The sequence below is a fragment of the Vipera ursinii genome, assembly GCF_947247035.1.
Source record: "Vipera ursinii genome assembly, chromosome: 4".
NCBI lineage: Eukaryota > Metazoa > Chordata > Lepidosauria > Squamata > Viperidae > Vipera > Vipera ursinii.
The window spans coordinates 45,962,032-45,987,441 of NC_139514.1; the positions used below are offsets into that span (position 1 = coordinate 45,962,032).

Consider the following 25,410-nt stretch of genomic DNA (forward strand, 5'->3'; position numbering starts at 1 on the left):
TTTTATTTATAATAAGTTATTAAGCTTACCTTAGAGCAGGGGTGTCAAACTGGCAGCCTCTGAGCCAGATGTGTCACATGCAGGCCACCCCACCCCAGCTCCGCAAAGGCAAAAACCATCATGATATATTACGATACGTCACGATACATCATGTGATGCGATTGAGTTTGACACCATGCCTTAGAGTCTTGAATAATTGGGGAGACATATACTGCAGATCAGATAATGTTATTAGGGTTTGTTGCACATTCCATTCTGTCTTCAAATGGAGGAGGAGGAGGAAAAAACACTGTTCTAACATGATCGGAACAACTAGCTTTTGTATCTTTTTTTAACTTTAAATATATTTTTAATATTAAAAAAATTAAAATTGTGAATGGAAAAAAAACATTATTTTCAGTCATTTTGTTAGTGTACAGCTTGAATGTGGTTAAGGCATTCTAAAACACACCAAGATAAAGCCATTCGAACTGTGGAAGCATAAGTATCTTTCTTTGTTGTGATTCAGGGTCAGCCTGTGGGTTCGGCAGTTGGGTCGGATGACTCAGAGGAGGAGGGGGGTGTTGAAGACCTTGCTGAGGGGGTTGAAGATCTTGCTGATGAGAGCCCTCAGCCAGGCCCCTCCCACTTGGTCACCACGGAGACCCAGCTGTGTGAGCCTGACAGTGTGGATGAAGATGACCCACAGCTGGCCCTGTTCAAGGACACCCGACGCAGGAGGCAGTCAATTAGGAGTAAACAGAGGAAGGCAATGGGGCTCCTCGGAAGGAGGCAGAGAGAAGCCACGCCCTGAACTCTATATAAGGGGAATGTGTGGGAGGGCTGGTTTGCTGAAGGCAACCGCTTGGATAGTTCATGTTTCTTAAAGCTCCTGTTTCTTGGTTCGTGTCTTGTTTGTTTTTGTAGCTATAAATTTGGCAGGCGTAATTCCAGCCTCTTGCCGTTTGAAAAGGGGTTGTCCCTGCCTTTTCTGCAGGGCTGGTAGCAGGCTGGTACAGAACATTCTTCTCAGACTATTTAAATTTATTTATTTATTTATTTATTTATTTATTTATTTATTTATTTATTTATTTATTTATTTATTTAATTTATTTTTATATACTGCCCTATTCCCGAAGGACTCAGGGCGGTTTACAGGGCAAAGTTAAAAAGCAATATAAGTTAAAATGAAGGGACATTGAGTTCTCTAGTTCACTTGTGGTACAGCTGTGTCTGGATATACAGTAGATGTATATCCAGTGTATAGACATACACTAATAAAAGTAGCAGAAAGATGTAGGGGAACCATTGGAAAATATCTAATATATATTAAGCATTTGGACATATTGGGAATGTTTTTATTTAGAAAAAAACAAAATAAGCACTGTTTTAAACATTAAATATGCACAATAAAAACCATTTCATTGCTTTAAAAATGTAGCTCAGTAGAGGCAAGTTCTAAAGTATGCAAGTATACAAATATTTTAACTGCTGTATTTAGAAGCTGCCCTATTTCTTTCCCTCTCTTCCCCATGTCCCAGCCAGATCCATCTATATCTGCCAAGGAGCAAATGAAAAAATGAACAAGGATCAGATTCACTTTGGGGCACTCCACTCCCCAGGCATTGTTACATTTACGCAGCATAATTCTGCCTCTGGCTAACAAGCAGAAAAGGTGGAAAGCTGGCCAAATAGAGGTTACCATGACTCCTAGGTCCCAGTGGTGATGCATTTTTTAGCTACCGGTATGAATAGTGGGCTGAATTTTGGATATAAAGTGTCGGGCCTGGCAAGCCCGACATACGGAGGGGCCGCGGAGCGGCCTGCCCGGGCCCGAAGATCACCGCCGGCGGCCGCGGAGCGCCCCGCCAGGCCCCAGAGTCAGGCGCCAGTGCCCGCATCTGCCTAGACGGCCGGGACAACGCTCGGCCTTCTCCGCGCCTCAGCAACCGCCCGCCCAACGTCCGGGGAAGCCAGAAAGCAACCTACCGGCTTCCAGGGATTCCCGGCGGCGTCTTCCTCGCTCCTCCTCCCTCGGTGGCGCCCGGAACGGAGAGCAGCGACCACGAGGCATCGGCTGCAGCCTCCCAGCCTGGGGCCCGCTTGCCAGCACATTCCACAGCGCCGCGCCGCTCTTGCCGACTCCCGGAAGTGATCAGCAAGTCGGGAGGGAGTGCGGTTGGCGTGCAAGGCCATGGAGCGGCCAGCTGACATTTGGGAGCTGGGGGGAAGGGCAAGGATGCCGTCGCAGAGCAAAAGACCAGAGGGCCAAGGAGCAACTCAAACGGCAGGACAAGGACGGGTGCCAGGAGGGTTCAAGGGGGGGTGGAGACTGCCGGCGAGTTAGGGAGGGGCTCGAGGCACAGCCCTCGTCGGACTGGAGAGACCGGAGAGATGAGGGGGAAAAGGAAAGTATGCGGAGCTCTGGGGGAAAGGAGGGTGGTTTGGGCTGGGGGGTGGCTTACCGGCTGCAATGGTGGTGGGGCGGGTGCCAAAGGGTGGATACTGTAGGGGGTGGTAGTTAAGTTAGGTGTGGGCGTGGTGGAATAATTAAGGGTGTGGTGGAGGGTGTTGCCGTTACTGGCTATTTAGCAGCGTTGATTGTGCTGTAAAATCAACGCTGACTTCATCAATCTTCGGGCTCTTGTTTATGAAGCAATAAACGTGGCTTAGAAGAACCAGCTCCCGTTCCGGTTTCATTTGTTTGGGTGAATCGTCGGACGGGCCCTGAAAGTAAGTCAGCGTTCCTTCAACCTTTGTGGAGAATTCTTCCTGGTTGTTTGCTATGGCAGAAGGTACAGAGGATGCTGCGCCGCTGGTTGGGGAGCAGGAGGAAGCTGGAGCTGCAGCTGGGCTCCTGGAGTCGGTGGAAGTGGGGGAGGAGGCGTTGCCCTCGGTGCGGCGGAAGGAAAGGCCTCCCCCACTCGACGGCCCTGGTCCGGGACCTCAGGAGGCTGGAGTGAGGGGTCGCAGCAGTGATCAGTGGCCACACTCTGATGGGGACTATGGAGGACTCGACCAAGGCCAGGTGGCCCGGCCTAAAGGTGCGTCTACAGAGTGGAGGGAGCGGTGTTACATGGAGGACATCAGTGAAGAGTGGAGCTACTCCACCGCTCCGGGCAGCCGTACTATGGAGGTACTCAGAGAGCGGTTCGGGGAGGTGAGGGGCCGGGAGCCTGAGTTTTGGACTGTTCCAGGAGAGTCAGACCAGGGGCAGTGGTCCCTCCCAAGGGCCCCTGCCCGGCGGTCTAGTCCGCCCCGCTTCCGTATGGACAGCCCAAGGTATCAGGGGCCAGTCCGTCAGCCTGAGGTTCGTAGAGGTCCTGGGGTCCCGGCTCCCGCAACGGCAGTACCGAGTGGCACGGCTCCTTGGGACAGCGTGACTGGAAGACCGAGACAACAACCGTCACGACCAGGTGGGGGGGCTCCAATCCAGGGGGTGCCGCTGGGTCCTTGGGGTCCAGGGCTGCAGTGGGGCCCTCCGCCCCTGACTGCGGCATATGATGGTCATCCAGACCGTTTGGCGATGTTTCTGGGCCAGGTGATTAATCATATGGACCAGTACGGACCAGCCTATACGTCCCAGTGGGCAATGGTAGTGGCCGTGACGGCGTGTCTTCAAGGAGAGGCCGCGGTCTGGGCGGCCGACTTATACGGCGACCATGCCCGTGAGCTCGGGGACCTTGGTCTTTTCCTGGAGGCTCTACGGGCCCGTTTTGAAGATATCTCACGGGTGCTCCGCGCCGAGGCCGAAGTGTTGGATCTGCGCCAGCAAGGAAGACCAGCGGTGCGATATGTTGGGGAGTTCCGGAAAGTGGCCGGGAGGTTACGGTCATGGCCTGAACGCCTTCTTGTGCACCACTTCAAGGCAGGACTGGACAGTGCCCTGCGACGAGCTTGTGTGGTAAGGGGGGTGCCGGCCCGTCTGCAGGACTGGTACCGGGTGGCTGTTGAGTTGGACATTGGCTTGCAGGATATTCGAGGACGACCTGAGGGGGCAACCGGAGCCCGTAGGCCGGCCGAAAAGAAGGTGGAGGAGCGGCCTGGCTTGTCGGCGTCCAAAGCCCCCTCCGTACAGCCACCACGTTCTGGTATCAGGTGTTTCCGATGTGACCAGCCAGGTCATCGGGCGGCTGAATGCCCGCTCCCGCCAGCCCGAATGGCTCCCCCTGCGACCTCGACACGGGCTTTGTCCACTAGGAAGACTTCGGAGCGGTCCCGGACTGCTTATCAGGCAGTCGATGACGACCGGCGGGTGACTACTCCCTTGGCGACCGGACCCGTAACCACCCAGCCCACACCAACAGAGGACCTTGAGGATCTGGAGCTGGAGCTGGAGGAGGATCCGATGGTAAGCGCCCCGGTGTGTCCCTTCGCGTTCCCGGTGGTGTTGGTGAGCCCAGTGTCTGGGCAAAGGCGGCCAGTTAGGGCTTTGGTCGATTCTGGGAGCACCCGGTGTCTTATCAACCGGAAAACAGCGGCTGCAGTGGGTATCCGGTTGCAACGCCTGGTAACCCCCCTTCGCTTCCAGCAAGTGGATGGGTCGCTCCTGGGGGGAGCCCCTATCACCCATGTTACCGAACCAGTCCGGCTGGAGTTGGGGGCCCACTGGGAGACTTTGCGTTTCATTGTGGTGCCCTCTATGACTGAAGCTGTTATCCTGGGCCTTACGTGGCTTGATAAATGGGGTCCCACGATTTGGTGGGAGGGAGGTTGTCGCCATCTCCGGGTGGGTTTGGGCCCCGAGCCCCCTCTCCACCATTCTTTCCTGGGGCCGGAGGACATAGGGTCGCGGGAGAAGGTATGCGGGGTTGCGGAGGACTCGATGGTGCAAGTGCCCCGAGTTTATTCCGACTTAATGGACGTCTTCAATGAGCGGGAGTGCGATTCGTTACCACCCCACCGGCCGACGGATTGTGCCATCGAGTTTGAACCTGGTGCCAGACTGCCTAAACCCCGTATGTACGCCATGTCCCCGAAGGAGATGCAGGAGTTACGGCGGTATATAGATAAAAACTTGGAGAGGGGGTTTATCCAACCAGCCCGTTCTCGGGTGGCGGCGCCAGTGCTCTTCCGCGAGAAGAAGGATGGGGGCTTGCGCTTGTGTGTGGACTACCGGGGGGTTAACGCGGTGTGCGTGGAGCACCTCTATCCCCTTCCTTTGATGAAGGACCTGCTGGCCCATTTGGCAACAGGCCGGGTGTTCACTAAATTGGACCTGAGAGAAGCCTACTACCGGGTGAGGGTCAAAGCAGGGGACGAGTGGAAGACTGCGTTTAATTGCCCCCTTGGTAGCTTCCAGTTCCGAGTGATGCCGTTTGGCCTACAGGGAGCTCCGGCTGTATTCATGCAATTGATCAATCAGGTCCTGCATGAGTTCCTGTATCGGGGAGTTCTGGTGTACTTAGACGACATCCTAATTTACTCGGACACATTGGAGGAGCATGTACTCCTAGTACGGCAGGTGTTGACTAGACTATTGGAAGCGCAGCTCTATGTTAAACTGTCCAAGTGTGAGTTCCATAGGGCCCAGCTGGACTACCTTGGGTATCGTATATCGGCGGCAGGAGTGGAGATGGATCCTAGAAAAGTACACGCCATTCAACAGTGGCAGCCTCCGCGAACTCGTCGACAGTTGCAAAGTTTCCTTGGCTTTGCCAACTTCTACAGACAGTTCATCCCACGTTTCGCGGCCATCGCCCTGCCGTTAACAGATCTTCTGCGCACACGACAATTAAAGACACGTCCACGCCCAGGGCTTAAGTTGGAGTGGTCCACAGCGTGCCAGCGGGCATTTGAGGAACTGAAGTCCCTCTTCGCTAAAGAGCCCGTTTTGCGACACCCCGACCCCGAACTGGCCTATGTCGTACAGGCGGACGCGAGCGATGTTGCCCTTGGGGCCGTCCTTCTTCAGCGGAGTAGTGCCGGGATCCTACAGCCGTGTGCTTACGCTTCCAAGAAACTGACTCCCACTGAACGGGCCTGGGCAGTGTGGGAGAAGGAGGCTTTTGCGGTCCGTTGGGCCTTAGAGACTTGGCGACATCTCCTGGAAGGGGCCTCCCGTCCATTTGAACTGTGGACGGACCATAAAAACCTGGAGGCCCTACAAACCCCTCGCCGCCTGTCGCCCAAGCATGTCAGGTGGGCTCTATACTTCCGTCGCTTCAGGTTTGTGCTGAAGTATGTGCCGGGGGGTCGAAACTTTCTGGCGGATGCCCTATCCCGCATGCCACAGTTTGACAGCAAGAGGGAGGAGGTGGTGCAGGCGCTTATCCCGACACTAGTGGAGGCGGGAGATACATCAGAGAGTGCTGGACGGGTGACGGAGGAGAATTTGAACCAGACCATCCAAAGGGCCTTACAGGAGGACGCTTGGTTACGGAGTAATCCGGGACTATTGTCTATGCGGGACGATCTGGCGTGGCATGGTACACGATTGTATGTACCTGAATCTGTGCGGCCACGTGTTCTGCATGGTTGTCATGACACCAAACAGGCAGGACATTTCGGGTTTGTAAAGACCTTGCATCTGGCACGCCGTCAATTTTGGTGGCCCCGCATGAAGAGTGACATCGAGGAGTATGTGCGGCGTTGTCATGTCTGTGCTACTACAAAGCCCCAGGTCGGGAAGCCTTTGGGACTTTTGCAACAAGTAGCTGACCCGTCTCGGCCATGGCAAGATATCGCCATGGACTTCGTTGTGGACCTCCCAGAGAGCAAGGGTCACACCGTTATTTGGACAGTGGTCGACCTGTTTTCCAAACAGGCACACTTTGTTCCGTGTAAGGGGTTACCATCGGCTCGTCGACTAGCTTGGTTGTTCCTCACGCAGATATACAGACTACATGGAGTGCCGCGACGTGTAATTTCCGACAGAGGGGTGCAGTTCACGGCTCGATTTTGGAGAGACTTCCTGCGTCACATCGGCTCGTCGCAGGGTCTGAGTACGGCTTATCACCCCAGCACCAACGGGGCCGCAGAACGAGCCAACGCTGCCGTTGAACGTTATCTGCGAAGCTACGTCTCTTTTCGGCAGACGGATTGGGTAGACCTGTTAGCGCTGGCTGAGGTGGCGTACAATAACGCCGTCCATAGTAGCACTGGCTTCTCTCCTTTTCGGGTGGTCACGGGTCATGAATTCGTTCCCTTTGCTGAATGCCTTCAGGAGGAGGGGTCTTCGTGTTCACCGCAGGACTGGATGCGTCAGATCACGGCCGCCTGGGGGGCGGCAAAGGAAGCATTGGACCGGTCTGCTACGGCAGCCAAAACACAGGCGGACAAGAAACGGAAACCTTTTGCTACGCCGCGGGTGGGGGATCTAGTTTACTTGTCCACCAAGTACTTACGGTTACAGGTTCCGTGCCGTAAGCTGGGGCCCAAATACCTCGGGCCGTTCCGGGTAGTGCAGGTGGTGAACCCGGTGACGGTGCGACTGCGGTTGCCTAAATTCTTGGGTAAGATCCACCCGGTGTTCCATAGCAGTCTGCTGAAACCCGCTCCAGCAGCTACTACGGCGGCAGGGGAGGGGGGCCCCGGACCGGTTCACGCTGACCAGTACGAGGTGCAAGAGGTGTTGGACTCCAGGGTACGGAGGGGCGGTATACAGTATCTCCTTCGGTGGAAGGGGTACCCGGTGGAGGAGGCTACGTGGGTGTCACGGGAAAACGTCCATGCTCCACGTTTGGTCCGAGCATTCCATCGAGCCCATCCTAGCAGGCCGGGGGGTAGGGGACATGGGAGAATTTGCGCAGTGAATGATTCTTTAACCGTGTTCTCTACATCTGCAGGTAGACCCTTGGTAGGGGGGGCGGCATGTCGGGCCTGGCAAGCCCGACATACGGAGGGGCCGCGGAGCGGCCTGCCCGGGCCCGAAGATCACCGCCGGCGGCCGCGGAGCGCCCCGCCAGGCCCCAGAGTCAGGCGCCAGTGCCCGCATCTGCCTAGACGGCCGGGACAACGCTCGGCCTTCTCCGCGCCTCAGCAACCGCCCGCCCAACGTCCGGGGAAGCCAGAAAGCAACCTACCGGCTTCCAGGGATTCCCGGCGGCGTCTTCCTCGCTCCTCCTCCCTCGGTGGCGCCCGGAACGGAGAGCAGCGACCACGAGGCATCGGCTGCAGCCTCCCAGCCTGGGGCCCGCTTGCCAGCACATTCCACAGCGCCGCGCCGCTCTTGCCGACTCCCGGAAGTGATCAGCAAGTCGGGAGGGAGTGCGGTTGGCGTGCAAGGCCATGGAGCGGCCAGCTGACATTTGGGAGCTGGGGGGAAGGGCAAGGATGCCGTCGCAGAGCAAAAGACCAGAGGGCCAAGGAGCAACTCAAACGGCAGGACAAGGACGGGTGCCAGGAGGGTTCAAGGGGGGGTGGAGACTGCCGGCGAGTTAGGGAGGGGCTCGAGGCACAGCCCTCGTCGGACTGGAGAGACCGGAGAGATGAGGGGGAAAAGGAAAGTATGCGGAGCTCTGGGGGAAAGGAGGGTGGTTTGGGCTGGGGGGTGGCTTACCGGCTGCAATGGTGGTGGGGCGGGTGCCAAAGGGTGGATACTGTAGGGGGTGGTAGTTAAGTTAGGTGTGGGCGTGGTGGAATAATTAAGGGTGTGGTGGAGGGTGTTGCCGTTACTGGCTATTTAGCAGCGTTGATTGTGCTGTAAAATCAACGCTGACTTCATCAATCTTCGGGCTCTTGTTTATGAAGCAATAAACGTGGCTTAGAAGAACCAGCTCCCGTTCCGGTTTCATTTGTTTGGGTGAATCGTCGGACGGGCCCTGAAAAAGTAGGCAATAGCTGCCTTCATAGAATGATTTTTGAGAATGCACTCAGTATTTGGATAAAAGGATGTGACTTTTATGGATGATATTTTGCAATTACGCAACAGAGACTCAAAGAGAACTGAATTTTTCACGTATTGTTTTTTTCCTTGTACGTGTCAGAAAATGAATGACGAACCTTTGTATCCTATATCAAATAAATTCTGCAAGTGATCCTTAAAGCACAACCGCCCTCCCTCCGTCCACCATGGATTTCCCCTTCTAGAGATAATGAAGTTGTCTGTGTTTGCATGTATTGTTTGCGTTTTGGAAGACGGAACGTTTATACCCCCAATTCTGAGTGTTGAAAAATACTAGTATCTTGAGTTTTGCTGAACAGGCATTTGAACAGTGTAAACTCGGCAACTCCTCTTTTGCCCCTTTGCTTTGGCAAGTTTTGCAATCCACATTTATGAAATCAGCACTATGATTTTGTTGTTATTTTTATATGGGGGCTGGTTTGTCTTGCTTCTAGTTTTTCAGAGAGGGTTATCACAAGGATTTATTGGGTGTTATTCGGTGTGACTAGAATTCTCAGAGAAATAACAAAAATACAGCACAATTTATGATCTTAAGCCTGGATTAGTACCCAGGAAGACATCTATACTGACTTTGGCAATGCAGTTACTGCAGTTGTTCACAAAAATAATGAAGACATGTTTAGGGTATTTCAGACATAGTCCAGTAAGATGAAAAGACTGATTTGTGCCACGTGATTTGAATGAAAATGTGCTTTCATTATGGCTGACATATTTTTTTTTCCAAACAGACATATAGCACTTTTATTTCAATGCTTTCCTTTTCCTTTTCAATTATGATAGCTTAACTAATTGCATTCCTTTTAGGGGCTTTTTAATTCATATCGGAATACTGCTGAAAATGGAGGGAAAAAACAAAGACCCAAGAATATTATGATTAATTCTGAGCCACATTTAATCTTAATTAAGTGATGAAGTAATGCAGATATCTCTTGTCAATTTCCTTTTCAGTTAAACTTTGATTATCAGTATGACATTAAATACATGGGGTGGGGGCTTTTGCTGCTAAGCAATGCAAATCTTTTCCTTAAACAGAGTGGGTCAACCTCCATGAAATTGATAGAATAACTCAGTTTTCTGGTGCCTGAAGACAAAATGCTGATTCTTCTGGCACTTCTAAGAAGTCTTCTCATTTCTGTATAATAATATTACAAATTATTTAGTCTTATAAACCGTATACTTAGAACAGGGGTCTGCAACCTTGAGCACTTTAAGACTTGTGGACTTCAGCTCCCAGGATTCCTCAGCCAGCTATGCTTAAAGTGCTAAAGTGCTCAAGGTTGCAGACCCCTGACTTAGTAGTTGATATAGATAGTGAGTAGTTTTCCAATTTGTAACAGTGTCTATTTCTGTGTACTTCTTGGTACTTCTCCAAGAAGTAAGGGAAAATGTGCACCATTTATTTTTTCAGGGAGTCATGTAGATGTAATCATGGCACTGAAAGGTAATGCCAGTGTAGCAAATCAGCTCTTTATAAATGTTTGTTGCTGTGTGACTTGAGTATTTCTAATCAAGATTAATTTTCACTTGAAGACAGAATGCAAAAAACAGTTCAGATCAATATAAGGCAATGTTCTATGCCTTATTATGACTCTTGGTACTTCTCTTTCAAAAAGCAAGAACTATGTCTCCGTATGAAAAATATATTCTACATAAAACATTATTGATAAAAAGTAATAGTTATATTCTCTAGAGGCAGTGCTTTTTTTGTAAAAGAAAGAGGTGCCGGAACTCACACATGTCACACAACCCTCCTTGCCTACCCTACAAGGTTCCATCCAAAAAAGGTGCCGGAACTCCGTTCTGAGCATTCAATGAGAAAAAAAAGCCCTGCTCTAGAGGCATACAGATCACTCCATAAACAGTTGATACTTCTAATAATTCATTGTGTGCTCTCAAATATGGAATTTATTCTATTATTGTGAACTATTTTTCTCGGTTGATTGAAAAGTGCTCACAGTTACTGCCAATTGAAAAATTATTCACATTTCACAAACATAAATTCTTAACTAGAATTTTAAGTAAATTATTATGTAGCTTGCTGTTCCAGTCTTTTTCTGTACATTTAGATTAAAATACAGGTAATGGTTAAGGCAACAGGCTAAAAATTGGGAGACTGGAGTTCTACTGCTGCCTGAGGCATGAAGCCAGTTGGGTGAGTTTGGGCCAGTCATTCTCTCTCAGCCCTAGAAAGCAGGCAATAGCAAACAGCTTCTGAAATCTTGCCAAGAAAGCTGCAGATGCCAGTATTATTATTATTATTATTATTATTATTATTATTATTATTATTATTATTATTATTATTATTATTATTATTATTATTATTATTATAAAGCCAGATGAAATATCCTTATTTAGCAGTTGCTCATTAAATGACCTTTCACAAAAACAATAGGAGTAGCAGTAGAAATAAATCATTTTCCCTTTTGAGGGGATGCACTTACACCCAAATTTGGTCCCAATTGTTTTAGTGGAAAAAAATAAATATTTCATAAACAGCAAGTTACTGCTGTTATAAACTGATAACTATTACAGTAAAAGTTATAGTCATAGCTTTAGGTTACAATATTTAGCTGGGTCTTCAAGCATTTACATAGGTTTGCAGCATGAGTCTCATTGCTAAGTAGCATATCTTTCTGTTTTGTCCAATTAAAAATATTTTTGCCTCTTTAGGGTAAACATACATTATTCCTTTTCTTTTAATTATTGAAAAAAATAGTTAAATATATCCTGCCAAAGAGCTCAGGAGGTGCTCAGAGGGAGAATGACATGATTGTGTGATATAATTTTTTAAGGGTCTCTTAATATGGAACTGTTTCATGCTGTATTTCTTAATTCTCTTATAGTGATATGAAAAATAAGTGGGAAAAACAGACGAAGAATTTGATCATATAAGAACTAAACAAGGTAATCAAATATTATGTGTACCTTTGTATAGTCTCATACATGTTATTTACATAATATTTCAATGCAAACTTTTAACTTATCACGTGAGTACAGTGTACAAGTTTATCTTGCCCTAAACTTTTATTTAAATATTTTGGATTCATTATCTGAAAGTGAGATTTATCAGTGAAGAGAACCAAATCAAATTTGGTTGAAGTATGTGAAGTAATGTTTTTCAATCACAACCAATGTGTAATGAAATGGCTTTCTCTGTAATAATCCTTTGAGTCGAGAGATCTATTTATATTTACCTGAGAGTATATGTATTCCATTCTAGGAATGAAATATGGCCACATCATAATATTTTACCATAGGTTTGCTTGGAAAAACACTTTAGGAAGACCTAATATATTTTGGAATAAAAGAATTAATATTTCTAAAGCAAAGTCTTATCATGATGAAAGTAACAAATAATGGAAAAAATTAATTGATAAAGTATAGAAATTCCAAAAAGAAACTCAGGAAGTTGACTTTATAGTAGAATCTATTGAAGGAAACATAATTTACCTAACTACTGATACTGGGACTCATTGCACTTTGGGGGTGCTATATGGATCATGAGGGCCATCTTTTTCTTCTAATAGAAGACAATATATGGGGATATATAGGTGGATCATTTCACTTTCTCTCATGATCTGCTGTCCTGCTTAATATGACTTTTTTTTAAGAATGCACAACAAACCTATTTACATTTGTTGCTACTGTCTAAATGCTGATTTAAGAAATCTGTTTTGTTCTCTGAGCTTAAGAATCTAAACAGAGGTACTGGATATTTGTTTGCATAAAAGCTTTTTTTAGATTGAGAGTTTGATTTTTCATTCTTAATAGTCTGGTAAATTTGCATCACATTTTTTTTTATTTTTGAATTATGAAATTTGAGCTACAGTAATACCTCAGGACCCATCGTTAATTGGTTTTGAGAGGCATGAGCACTAGAAACAAGTGTCAAACAAACCATGTGACTTACTACATGGCCCTTTCTTTTGGCGGGAAGGTCTTCCTGTCTGACCCTTTTCCTATGGCCAACTTCCTGTTCACCCTCTGTGGCTATCTCCCGCTTTTTTTGCAGCAACCTTCCTGACAGGGCTGACTTCTTGTCCTCCATGCCCATTCCCCTTTTCCTATCCTAGCACATTAGGTACCAAACAAACAACGAGTACCGGGACAACATTTTTGCACCAAAATGCATTGTGTACCATGTTTTGAAGTAATCGAGTACTGAGGTACTACTTTATCAGTATATCACTAGCCAACATGTATCCTTAGTTTTCTGCAAATGATTTTGTCATAGATCTGTTAGATAAGTATACTTTGAAGTTTGAGTAATTTTTCAATGTTGAAAACGTGCATAATTGTAACCATCTTTTTATGATTTGTACCATTTTTCAAATATGAATTTGAGATTTGCTTTTCCTCATATATGCTTAGCAATTATTTTTTCAAATTTATTTCCATGAGTGCCAATTGGCATAAACCCGTAGATCCGATCTTGTGGTGAAATACTATGTACAAGCTCGTTTCTATGGGTCAGTGTCAGTCTGGTGATTTAACAGAAGTTTTACATAGCAAGTTATATCAAGCATCATTATTGATTTCTAGGCAACTATTTTCAAACAATCAATGTTTATCTATTGATACATACATACATACATACATACATACATACATACATATATACATTCCAGCAAAATGCTTTTAAATTATTTTTAAAACAATACAACCAATAAACAAAATCCAATAAGGAAAAACGGAAGTTGGCTTTCTTAGTACATATAGTACTTAGTACATATAGAAATGTAGTAGTTTAGAAGTACAAAACTGGCCATTCCACAGCTGGCAACAAACATTGTATAGGTCTGCAAGTCTATGTATTATAAGATATAATAATTGCAAGTGATTACATCCCATTGGGATTTACACTCTTGTAAATCATGTTGGTGGAGGAAGAAAGAGATAAAGAGATGAATGAATGTAGATGGGAACATAAAAATACCTAGAGACATTAATAGTAGTTGTTTATGCATATATTGTACAGGTAGTCCTCAATTTACAACAGTTCATTTAGTTATCGTTTGAAGTTATAATGCCACTGGAAAAATGTGATTAATGACCATTTTTCACACAACCATTGCAGCATACCCATAGTCACTTGATCAAAATTCAATTGCTTGACAATTGATTCATATTTATGATGGTTGCAGAATGCTAATGTCACATGATCATGTTTTGTGACTTTTTGACAAGCAAAGTTAATGCGGAAGCCATAGTCGTATAACAACGGTGTTACTAACTTAACAACTGCAATGGTTCACTTAACAATGGTGGCAAGAAAGGTTGTAAAATGGGGCAAGGTTCACTTAACAAATGTCTCACTTAGCAACAGAAATTTTGGGCTCAATTGTGGTTGTAAGTCAAGGACTACCTATATATTTAGAATTACAAAATGTGCTAATATTGTAGAAGGCCTGGTGATGCACATCCTGAAAAGCAACATAAAAATATGACAAATAAATAACCATAAAAAAATCTGTTTTATGGAGACAAAATTTGGCCAAATTCCTTGTACACTTAACCCTGTAGTCAAGGAAAGATAATTTATTTTAGCTCAAAGAGCAAATTGGAAGCTACTGAACATTATGGAATGGAGTTACATTATGGAATGGTTCCTTCCTCCCTCTCCTACACATTTATACACACACACACACACCATTCATATAATGGATATAAAAAGTCTGTTAAAATGCCAGGTTTTTGAGATGTAAAAAAACAGACCAAGATAAAGCACTTCTGATTTTTTTCCACCTTTAATATAACATATGTGGTACAATTTAATAGGAAAATAAACTGAAATCTTTCAATAATGTGGTTACTGTACATAAGTGTGCACACTCTTAAGTTAATACTTTCTTGAAGTACCTTTTGATTTTATGATACAATTCAGTCTTTTGGGGTAGGAATCTATCAGTTTGGGAATCTTTCCCCTCTCTTCCTTGCAAAAGCACTCCAAATCTGTCAGATTGCAAGGACATCTCCCATGCACAACCCTATTCAGCTTATCCCACAGATTTTCAATTGGATTCACGTTTGGGCCTTGGCCGGACCATTCCAAAACTTTGATCTCCTAAAGCTATTGTTTATTGATTTGGAGATATGCTTTGGGTCACTGTCGTGCTGAAAGGTGACATTTCTCTTCATCTTCAGCATTTTAGCAGAGACCTGAACATTTTGTGCAAAAATTGACTGATATTCCCTCTACCTTGAATAAAGCTCTACTTCAAACTGAAGAAAAGTAGCTGAAAAGTATAATGCTGCCACTACAATGCTTCACAGAGGATATGCAGTCCTTTTGGGGATCCACAGTGTTATGTTTGTACCAAACGTACTTTTTGGAATTATGACTAAAAAGTTAAACCTTGGTCTCAACAGACCATAAGATATTTTCCCAAATGCTTTTGTCAGACTTGATGTAGGTTTTTGAAAATGTAGCCGGGCTTGGATGTTTTTCTTTGTAAGAAAAGACTTCCATCTTGCCATCCTACTCCACAGCCCATATATATAAAGAATATGGAAGATTGTTGTCATGTGTAGTATACAACCAGTACTTGCCAGAAATTCCTGCAGCTTCTTTAATATTGTTGTAGATTTCTTGTCAGCCTCTTGGACCTGTAAAAGTCTGAAAAATCTTACTTCAACAGATGAACTTTACATGGGCTTGACCAGAGTCACTTTAATTGATGCCAAGTATGTACTGAGTACTGCTTATAACAGTTTTAATGTAATTGGTTAATTCTGAAGCCAGCCACATCCCTACTTATAAGAGGGTGTGCACACTTACGCAATCATTCTACATTTTATTGCACATTTTTATGGTTATTTTCTCTCTAAATTGTTTTTCAGTTGAATTGTAGATGTTATATTAAAGGTGAAAAAAAATCTGAAGTGATCTATATTGATCTGATTTTTTTAAAAAAAAAATCAAAAACCTGGTATTTTAACAGGGACGTGTAAACTTTTTATATCCACCGTATGCAGGATTTTCTTTTAAATTTATCAGATCTGTTATGACTGAAAGAAACTGAACAGAGTTCTTTTAGATCATTATATTTGACAGAATATATCTGATTCAAGAGAGGAAATTTTCTACACACCAGACCAATGACACATATATTTAAGTGCAGCATGGGAAAACATGTGACAAAAAACTTTTGTTGCTGGAATGTGAAGTGGCCCTAAGATTTATTGTTCTGCAAAAGCACATTCATTTGAAATATATGTATTTAATATGATTTATTTGAATTATTGAAACCTCATAATTTATCTTATTGTGCAAAAGTAAACGTAGTCAGTAGGACAGATGCCAAAGGTTCAGAGATCTTTCCACACTTGTGTGAAACATACAATCTGTGAAAATGCTTGTCTAAAAGAGAAGATCAGAAGACATTACAAGCTGTGTGCATCCGGGTTGAGGTAGTAGGTTGTATGGTTTAGAGTTACACCCAGGAGTTAACTGTACAACCTTCTAGCTTTCCTTGGAGCACACTTGAATCTTCAAAGATTTCGTCATCTTTTTAATCTATCAAAGCATTGTGTAGCAAATATAGAACGAATACTATAGATAGTAATTGACTTATGACTATAATTCAGACTGGAATTTCCATTACTAAATAATGTGGTTTTTAAGTGAGTTATACCTGATTGTATCACTTTTTGCCATGGTCATTAAGTAAATCATGCAGTGGTTAAATTAATCTGGTTTCCCCACTGACCTTGCTTGTTGAGAAAACCCTGGAAAGGTCACAGCTCTGGGAAACTGCAACTATCATTGCTAAGCACTGAAATTTTGATCACATTACTATGGGGCCACTGCCACAATCATAAGTGCAAGTGGTGGTTTCCACCACCATCCTAGCTTTGGTCATTAAACAAATAGCCATAAGTCAAGGACTACCTGGATAAAGTTTTACTGATATTCAAATATGACTGTTTTATTTGCAATGTTATGAGAGAAGCTAATGTTCTTGCTCTATAATTACACAGCATAGTATTTGAGAAAGAACGATGACTTGTTTTTGATATATTTGTAATAATGTTGTAAATGTTTTAGGAACGTTATCTGGAACATTTTCATCCACATACAAAGGATTTTGCTTCTGTATATTTTAGTTATAATATGTGCGTTTTTATTTTTATTTGGGGGAAAAATCAATTATTTTTCCTTATAGTACTTTTTGGTGTTTTTCTAAAATATAAAAGAACATTTTCATAAATCCATTTGTTTTCTATAGCCGTCTATGAGGAGTGTTTTCAGGATAAAAACTAAAGTATCCAAACACTTCTGAAATAGTACATGGCACAATTTAGGATCACTTGTAGCTTTTGACACAGCCAAAAAGAGAAGCCAAAAGAGAAGTTGCTGGGCACAGTAGGAAAAGTTGAAATAGGAAGCAAGTTTTAAGAAACAGTTAAAATACCATGTGTTCTCTATTTTTCATAAGTATTTTCTGATTGTTAGTTTGGGCTTGTCTGGAATGTTCATGCTATTTGCAATTTGGCATTCAACAAAGCTTTGCTGTTATAAATGCTATAAAAACAGGACAATGACTATCTTTATTGAATCTGTTGATCTCTTAATGTTTTGCTGAAATAAAAAAGCACTGGTTTGACCATACAAATACATTTACTTTTTATATTTCTATCTTCTCTTTCACTAATCTAATCACTCTGTGGATGATCTAAGACAGGGGTGTCAAACTCAATTTCATTGAGGGCCACATCAGCATTGCGGTTGCCCTCAGGGGGGCGGGTGGGTGTGGCCTACAGGGTGGGTGTGGCTAGAGTGCGTATGGCCTACTGGGTGGGCATGGCCAGCTCTACATCGTTCGCATCAACGATGCCTGTGGGGTCCTGGGCAGGAGTGGGACAGATCTGGGGGTCTCTGGTAGAAGGAGGGTCTCTGGGCCAGGGCCAAGGCAGTGGGGGCCGTTCCCTCACTGTTTCCAGGATGGCTTCATGGGCCACATGAAACCCCTTCGCGGACTGGATCCGGCCCCTGGGCCTTGTGTTTGACATGTCTGATCTAAGAGCATAGACTGTATGTATGGTGTCTGTCCATTGAGAGAAATCAGCACCAAATTTTTGAGACCATTTTCATCAAGACTAAAACATCCATATGTCTACATTGCATATATGGATTGAGATGTCATCTGCTATCTGTGCGTAAGGAATCACAATACTGATAGGAGGTATTCCAACACAACCGTGTTACTGAATACAATTGTGACCCCTTTGCATAGAGTCTATGAATTTAAAGTGCATTAGCAGGCACTTTCTGTTAGTTTCTGCTTTACCTGGAAGTAACAGTGTACAACTTTTTAGGATTTGAAGATTTTCCAGCACTATTGCATATAATTTTTATGTGAGGAGATCTGAATTATAATTTAAATTATTTGCCCTTTTTAAATGTGGTTTATGTTTTTCCTTGGAACACACTCATATACTCATGAGTGTGTAAAGTCTTTCCAAGAATGGGAAAAGGGTTGATGCATATACTGTAGTGGAAAACATCTTGACCTTAAAATCAAAAGGTATATGAAAAACCAAGCACATCATAGGTAGATAGGGATGGGGAAGTTTTAAGGTGTGTAATTAATAGTAGAATGATGGGGTAATATGCACCCTAGTGTGAAGAATGAATATTCATCAAAAGAAGCACAATTACCTAAGTGTGCCCTTCTGCCCATCTTGTTATATGGAAATGAAAATTGAATTAATATGTCAGGAAAAAACAGAAATGCATTATAAAAGTTAGTGGAGAGTAGAATTTTGATATATGGATATGATGTAAAGAATAATGGTTTGCAAGATGGAACTATATGAAAAGTTATTTTAAAATATATGTGAAGAAAAACAAGGATAGGGCCAAGGATAGGCTTTCAGTGAATATTTGAAACTAAAATCAAAACCATATTGAGATCCACTGATCCTGCAGACATTCATTGAAAGCTTTTCCAATCTTGGCCTATCTTTATCAGCTCCATATACTGATTGATACACAGATCTTTTGTATTTAAAGTCTCTCTTATTTTGAATACCTTTTTAATTCCACCCTGCTATAACTTTTTTGGTCTTCCCCTTCTTCCCTACACTATTATAGGTAGAGTGGAGAAGAAGGGGAAAACTAAGAAAGTTGTAGCAGAGTGGAATTAAACAGATATTCAAAATGAGAGACTTTAAAGACAAAACTCTTACATTTATTCAATTAGAAGTTGGCCACAAATCTAAATGTCTTGTCGTTTGAAGACCTAGGCATCTTGCAAGAGAGGACAGGGCTAGACAAGTGAGCAAATGTGTGTTCTCATATTGTCATGAGAACTCCACTACTTATCTATTTATCTTCAATGTTCTAACATAAATATGATAGTAAATGTCATAAACATCAGTGTGGTTGAGAACAGATACCTTTGTTACAATTTTTCTAGTAGTTTACAAGTTCTTTGCTTCTCTGTTGAATACTTGAAGGTGGACCAATGCCTCTTATTGAGGATTGGTAATTTCATTATAGTGGAAAAATTATAAAAGAAATTAACAGCATCAACAGAAGCAAACACATGTACATCCTCCATGTTTAACAATCAAGTAAATTCAGTGACATTCTTTTTTTTAAGAATCTCATATTTTTTAGAAAAATTAGAAACAGCTTTCGCATGTTTTCTGAGAAATAGCATAATATGTTTTCTTAATTTTTCATTATTAAAAACTAATTATAACACATAGAAATCTATAGCTGTGAGATAAATATAGCATTATTCCACAGAAATACTCACAAGAACTTGATAGGGGATATATGTTCTTCATAATTGCAGGTTGAGAAGAAAGTGTAATGCTCTGAGTGTTATGAAAGAGGCTACTGGCATTCTGTAAAAGGACAATGGATCAAACTTAGTTTATGAAAGCTGCTTTTATTGTTTTCAGCATATTTTAATAATAAATATATGAACTAACATAAACTAATGCAAACTAGAAATATGATAGAATAAAAATAAAGAGTATAAGGTGCAGAAAAAAACAAAAAAGGAGTAAAAAGAAAGCTAAGTAAATACTAAGGAAAAGGTTTTTTAAAAAAACAAAACAAAACAAAAGCATTTCCCCAATTCTTTACAATTAATTCCTCAATCTTATTTAAAATTTATTCGGAGCCTTATTCTGTCTGTAGCTTTCTAAAATTAAAAGTTTAATTATGCTGCGTATTTCCCCCTCATATTTTTTTAAACTTGTCATTAAAACTTTTTTTTTTGGCTAAGGATTGAAGGAAATTCACGTGATGTTTTCAAATTTGTTGATCCAAACTGCAGGTTTCTGAAAACTGAAAAGCAATTAATAAGGAATTTCCAAAAGTGATTAGAAATGGAAATGTTCAATAGTATCCTTCCAAAGTGACTGCAGCTTGGGCAATATAGCTATTCCTTTGTCTCCCAATGTTCAAAACCCACTAGAGACCATTGTCTTACAATCTCCTTGCAAGGAGCAGCTATCTGAAGCACTTGTGGAGAATCTTAAGTCTCCTCTTATCTGGAGAGGTTTTAAAAAGCCAATATATTTATAAACTCTTCATTCCCATAAGATCGTTGGCCCCGCTTTTCACAAAGCTGTTTTTAGTCCATCTTTTCTTTCTCTAGAAGTCTGGAAAAAAAGATACTTAATTATTATTCATGATTAATAATTAAATCTCTGTCTTTTCAGTAGGGGGCAATTGATTTTAGGGCTTCCTTCAAACTGATAGGTGAAGTAAAAATGATAACCTGCATACAAGTTGTTTGTTCCAGCCAGGTTTGGAGAATGATGTCCTAATTTTGTGACTCTTGCCACAATATCATTAATAGATAGTTTAAATAACAAGGGGCATAGAATGCAAACTCATTTTACCTGCCCTCTGGGAAAAAATAGTTAAGGTTTCCAAGATCAGAGATAATTTTATGTTTTGTATATCATCTCTGACTATATGAGAGAAACTAGCCCTGAATTAGGTTCCAATTATGGCTCCTACATAGGAGGTTTATTATTGATCCTTCCTGAAAGTTGTAATTCTATAATCACTAAAGAGGTTCTGTGGAACCTACCATGTTGACCTCCTGTCAATTCAAATTAAATCTTGAAAATAATAGCATAATGGTAAAATGGCGAAAACTTCAGGAGAGGTATTATCCCACCAGACCTGACTAAACTAAGCACTAACTGGTGATCATACATTCTAGCACTGTTTACAATATGGTAAACAGCATGTTTATTGTAAATTGTATATTAAAAATGCCCCCTGAATAGAATGCATATATTATTGTCTTTATTTTGAAAAAGGGGATGAGGTCCAATCCATTCATTATGACCCTATTGGCCAAGTAAGCATTATATATAAACTCTATACTAAACATCTTTACTGGAAACTAATGGACTGGTTGAAAGAGGAGACCAGGATTGAGGAAGAGTAACCTGGAAACACACACACACACACCCAGGAGAGATTTATATGTGGGCTTTTTTTAACTTTTAAACAATTTTTGACTCAAAGTCCAGAGAATGAGTGTGGTAAAAACTGGGGAAATCTATTGGTAATGGTTGATAGTACTCATTAAAATGCTGCATAACAATACTTGCATCCAAATAAAACTTGACAATGGAGGACATTTTTCTGACGAGTGCCTGCCTACATAGTACATGAAATCATACATGAAATCATCTTTAAATACAACTGTACAACATGCAAATGTTATTTTGTTTTCACTTCAAGAGTCAAGCATACTCTTTCTGTATGGAAAAATGAACTGAGTTTGAAGAGCATTTTAGAAGCTACTTAAGTCACAATATGCAGGTAGTTTGGAAATATTTTACGAATTTTCCTTTGAGCTGAATATATGGGAAATAATTCTATTATGAGAATCACTGTGTGTTTCTCAGCATGTAAATGCCAGGATAGAAGCAGGGATAGTCTTTTCTTAGGAATGGAGGCAGGTTTGGTGATTTTTGGCCCACTATTCCTTCTTAGCCATACACCAGGAAGTTAAAAAACAAAACTCTATCTAATGTCTAAAGCTCGCATAAGAGCATTCAGATTAATTGTGGTCCATACATTTCAGTGAAGACGTTTGCATCTTCAGTAGATTGATTCACTCTGATAAACAACCTGGAACAACCTGCCTCCAGAAGGCTCCAACACTGGAAGTTTTAAAGAAGAGACTGGACAACCATTTGTCTGAAATGGTATAGGGCCGTGGTGGCGAACCTATGGCACGAGTGCCACTGGTGGCACACAAAGCCCTCTCTGTCAGCACGCATGCCATTACCCCAGTCCTAGGCCTTCAGCTGGGTTTTATAAAACCTTTTTGCTTTAGGCCTCCGCTGCCGTGTGCAAAAAAAAAGGTTAAATCAATCATTTTCAACTTCTCGTGGGAAAAAAAAGATCTCACAAAGTTGGAATTGATTGATTGAACTTTTTAGTCCCACCCAGTCTGCCATTACCACCACAGCCACACTGACCCAATGGGCCATGCCCACACAATGGGCCACACCCACCCAATGGACCACACTCACCTGGCACAAGATGATACATAAGTGGGTTTTGGGTTGCAGTTTGGGCACTTGGTCTCTAAAAGGTTCGCCATCACTAGTATAGGGTTTCCTGCCTGGGCAGGGGGGTGGACTAGATGACCTCCAAGGTCCCTTCCATCATCATCATCATCATCATCATCATCATCATCATCATCATCATCATTATTATTATTATTATTATTATTATTATTATTATTATTATCAATTAGTTCTGGTATCTGTAAGAAAGGATTCCAAAAAAATCAAGTTTAAAACAGATAAAACAGCTGCATTTTAGTTCTACTAAAGAAAATTATAAATTGCAAATTATTTCTAAAGATTCTGAAATTCACAAAATAAGAACTAATATGTGGTGTGGCATAACGATTCCACAGATGATGAAGCTGATATTAATTTCTGGTAGAGTTTATTTCAGTTAAGTACTCTGTTCACCTTTAATCCTTAGTGATTTCTCCAGATGCACAGAAGTGAACAATGTAAAAATATATCTTGCTGCTTCAGCAAAACAAAATCCAGCTGGCAGGGAAGTGAATCTGCAAGTCATTGGTTACAGCTGTGTTTCGATTTATGTGATGGTTGAAAAAATAAATTACCAGATTAAATGGCTAAAAGAAGAGTCTTTGTGTAGCCCTTTTGTGTGGAATGGAAGTGTTTATGGTTTATTATAGTCTTGCAATGTAAACTAGACAACGGTTTTATTCAAAAAATTTCCAAAATATTATGAATTCAATTTCATTCCTTCAGTGGTAACTGTAGATGTTTGAATACTCCTATCACCTTGGAATATTTAAGAGTGTCAGTCTTATTGTGCTGTGTAGCTTATCAGTGGGAGGCTGCTCAGTTTAATGCTTAAGTATGGAAAAACATATAATTTCATATATCTAAAACTACATACAGAACTTCCATGAAAGTGGCAACCTTTCAGTAGCCTTAATTCTGCAGAGTTATGTTGCATGAACTTCATATCCATGTGCTTTCCAGCTTGTAGAACTGAAGTTGCATTTATAGGATCAAGGACAAGACTATATTCAGCAATGGAAATGAATGTCTATAATTATAGTAATGAGATAGTCTTATCCAGGGGTCTTCAAACTTGGCCCTTTTATGACTTGTGAACTTCCACTCCCAGAATTCCTCAGCCAGCATGCCCTGGTCTTATTTTTTTTTAATTCCATTTATATCCCGCCCTTCTCCGAAGACTCAGGGCGGCTTACAAGCTTAGCAGTAGCCTTCATTCTATGTATATGCCTGCTTATTAGGGCTTTCACACACCCCAAGCGGCATTATTACAAAGTCAGCTTATTGCCCCCAACAATCTGGGTCCTCATTTTACCTACCTCGGAAGGATGGAAGGCTGAGTCAACCTTGAGCCTGGTGGGATGCGAACCTGCACTAATTGCAAGCAGCTGGTATTACTTAAGGAGGCATTAGCCCACTGCTCCACCAAGGCTCTTATCAATTAAGAACAAGTTACCTCCATAAAATCACAGGTTATTGCTTTTATTCATTTTAAAGGAACATTTCTCCAACTTGTTTAATTTTAAAAAGTGACATGCTCTGGTGTAAGATGCTATAAATATTAGCATATATCAAATACGTAACATTCAAAAATAAAAACTGAAAATGAATGTTGCTATCATATGTTGTAACTGTTGTTCTATCTAATCAAATATATATTTACTCAGAGTTTTTACAATGGCTGTCCTTTAATTCATTTCCCACAAAATGTTCATAATAGAAACATAAATGGCAGGTCAAAAGTCAATGCAAAAATTAAATCTAGGGTGCTGGCAAAGTTTCATTGTAATCTACCCTCAGATAGTCCAGAGAAATGCTTATAATATTGTTAGTGGAATATTTTCCCTTTTATTTTTCTCAGTAGCACTACTGCATTAAAAACCGTTTGACAGAAAACCACTAAGATGTAGAATAAATAACCATTATATATAGAAAGTAGACAAAGGTGTGATTGATCTGTCTGGAATTGGCAGACTCTTTCGCTGTGTCAGGCTGTTTCTTTGATCAATGAAGGTATAGCCTCTGACCCTAAAAATCAATGGAATTGATGGAAAGACAAACCATGAGAATGCAGAATAGGCTTTAACCTTTATTGAATGTAAAGGTTTGAAATATTAATTGTATGCATGTACTTAACACGTAAGAGTTTTATATAAGATTGTTTAAATATCACAATGGTCTTTAAAAAGGCTCTTACAAAGCCGTACATTATTATTATAAATAATAATAACATTTGCTGCTTTTGAATTTAGCCTGTGCAGGATATTTTTTTTCAATAATCCAAAACCTTTCCCTTGGAAGAAGACAATGAAGATGCTTACTTACCTAGAGCTATACTCATAACATTTTTTAATGTACATCAGCCTTATAAATATTACAAATAAATTACACTTGATATGGAGGTTAGAGACAAGTTTGTTCTGGTATAGAAATAATAAGGTTGGAATGCAGAGATATATTACATTACTTTTGAAAAAAATTCAGTACATAGATCTAGCAACATACAATTTTTCTAAGCATGACCATGAAGAATAGGATGAAAAGAAATAATTTAATTTCAATATAAATAAAATTAGAATCTTTTAAAAAGGTTTATTAATAATTTTATTTATTTTTCTGTTTTTTAAAATTGTATAAAGCAGGGTGACTATTTAACAGTGTTTACAAATCACATACTCATTTTAAGAAGAAACGTATAAAATTATTGAAGCTTAATCATTTTACTGGAATAGAATGATTTAAGCTCAAATATTGGCTTTTTCCTGAAAAATGGAAATGTTTTTGTACATTAGAAAAACGTAATTTGTACTTCCAATTACAAGCAAAAATATATCAAATATATTTAATAATAATAATAATAATAATAATAATAATAATAATAATAATAATAATAAGTAGTAGTAGTAGTAGTGGTAGTAGTTGGAAGGGACCTTGGAGGTCATCTAGTCCAACCCCCTGCTCAGGCAGGAAACCCTATACCATTTCAGACAAGTGGCTGGCCAGTCTCTTCTTAAAAACTTCCAGTG

At 41.8% G+C, this 25,410-nt stretch overlaps 1 long non-coding RNA gene across 1 annotated transcript in view; it reads left to right on the forward strand.

The window, feature by feature from the left end:
- The window catches only part of LOC310640419, a 79,983-nt gene that overhangs the window by 38,922 nt on the left and 15,651 nt on the right, over positions 1 to 25,410 (forward strand). Inside the window, exon 2 of the long non-coding RNA XR_014492522.1 lies at positions 11,668 to 11,728. This is a non-coding gene — a long non-coding RNA (uncharacterized lncRNA). The remainder of the gene's footprint in view (positions 1 to 11,667; positions 11,729 to 25,410) is intronic.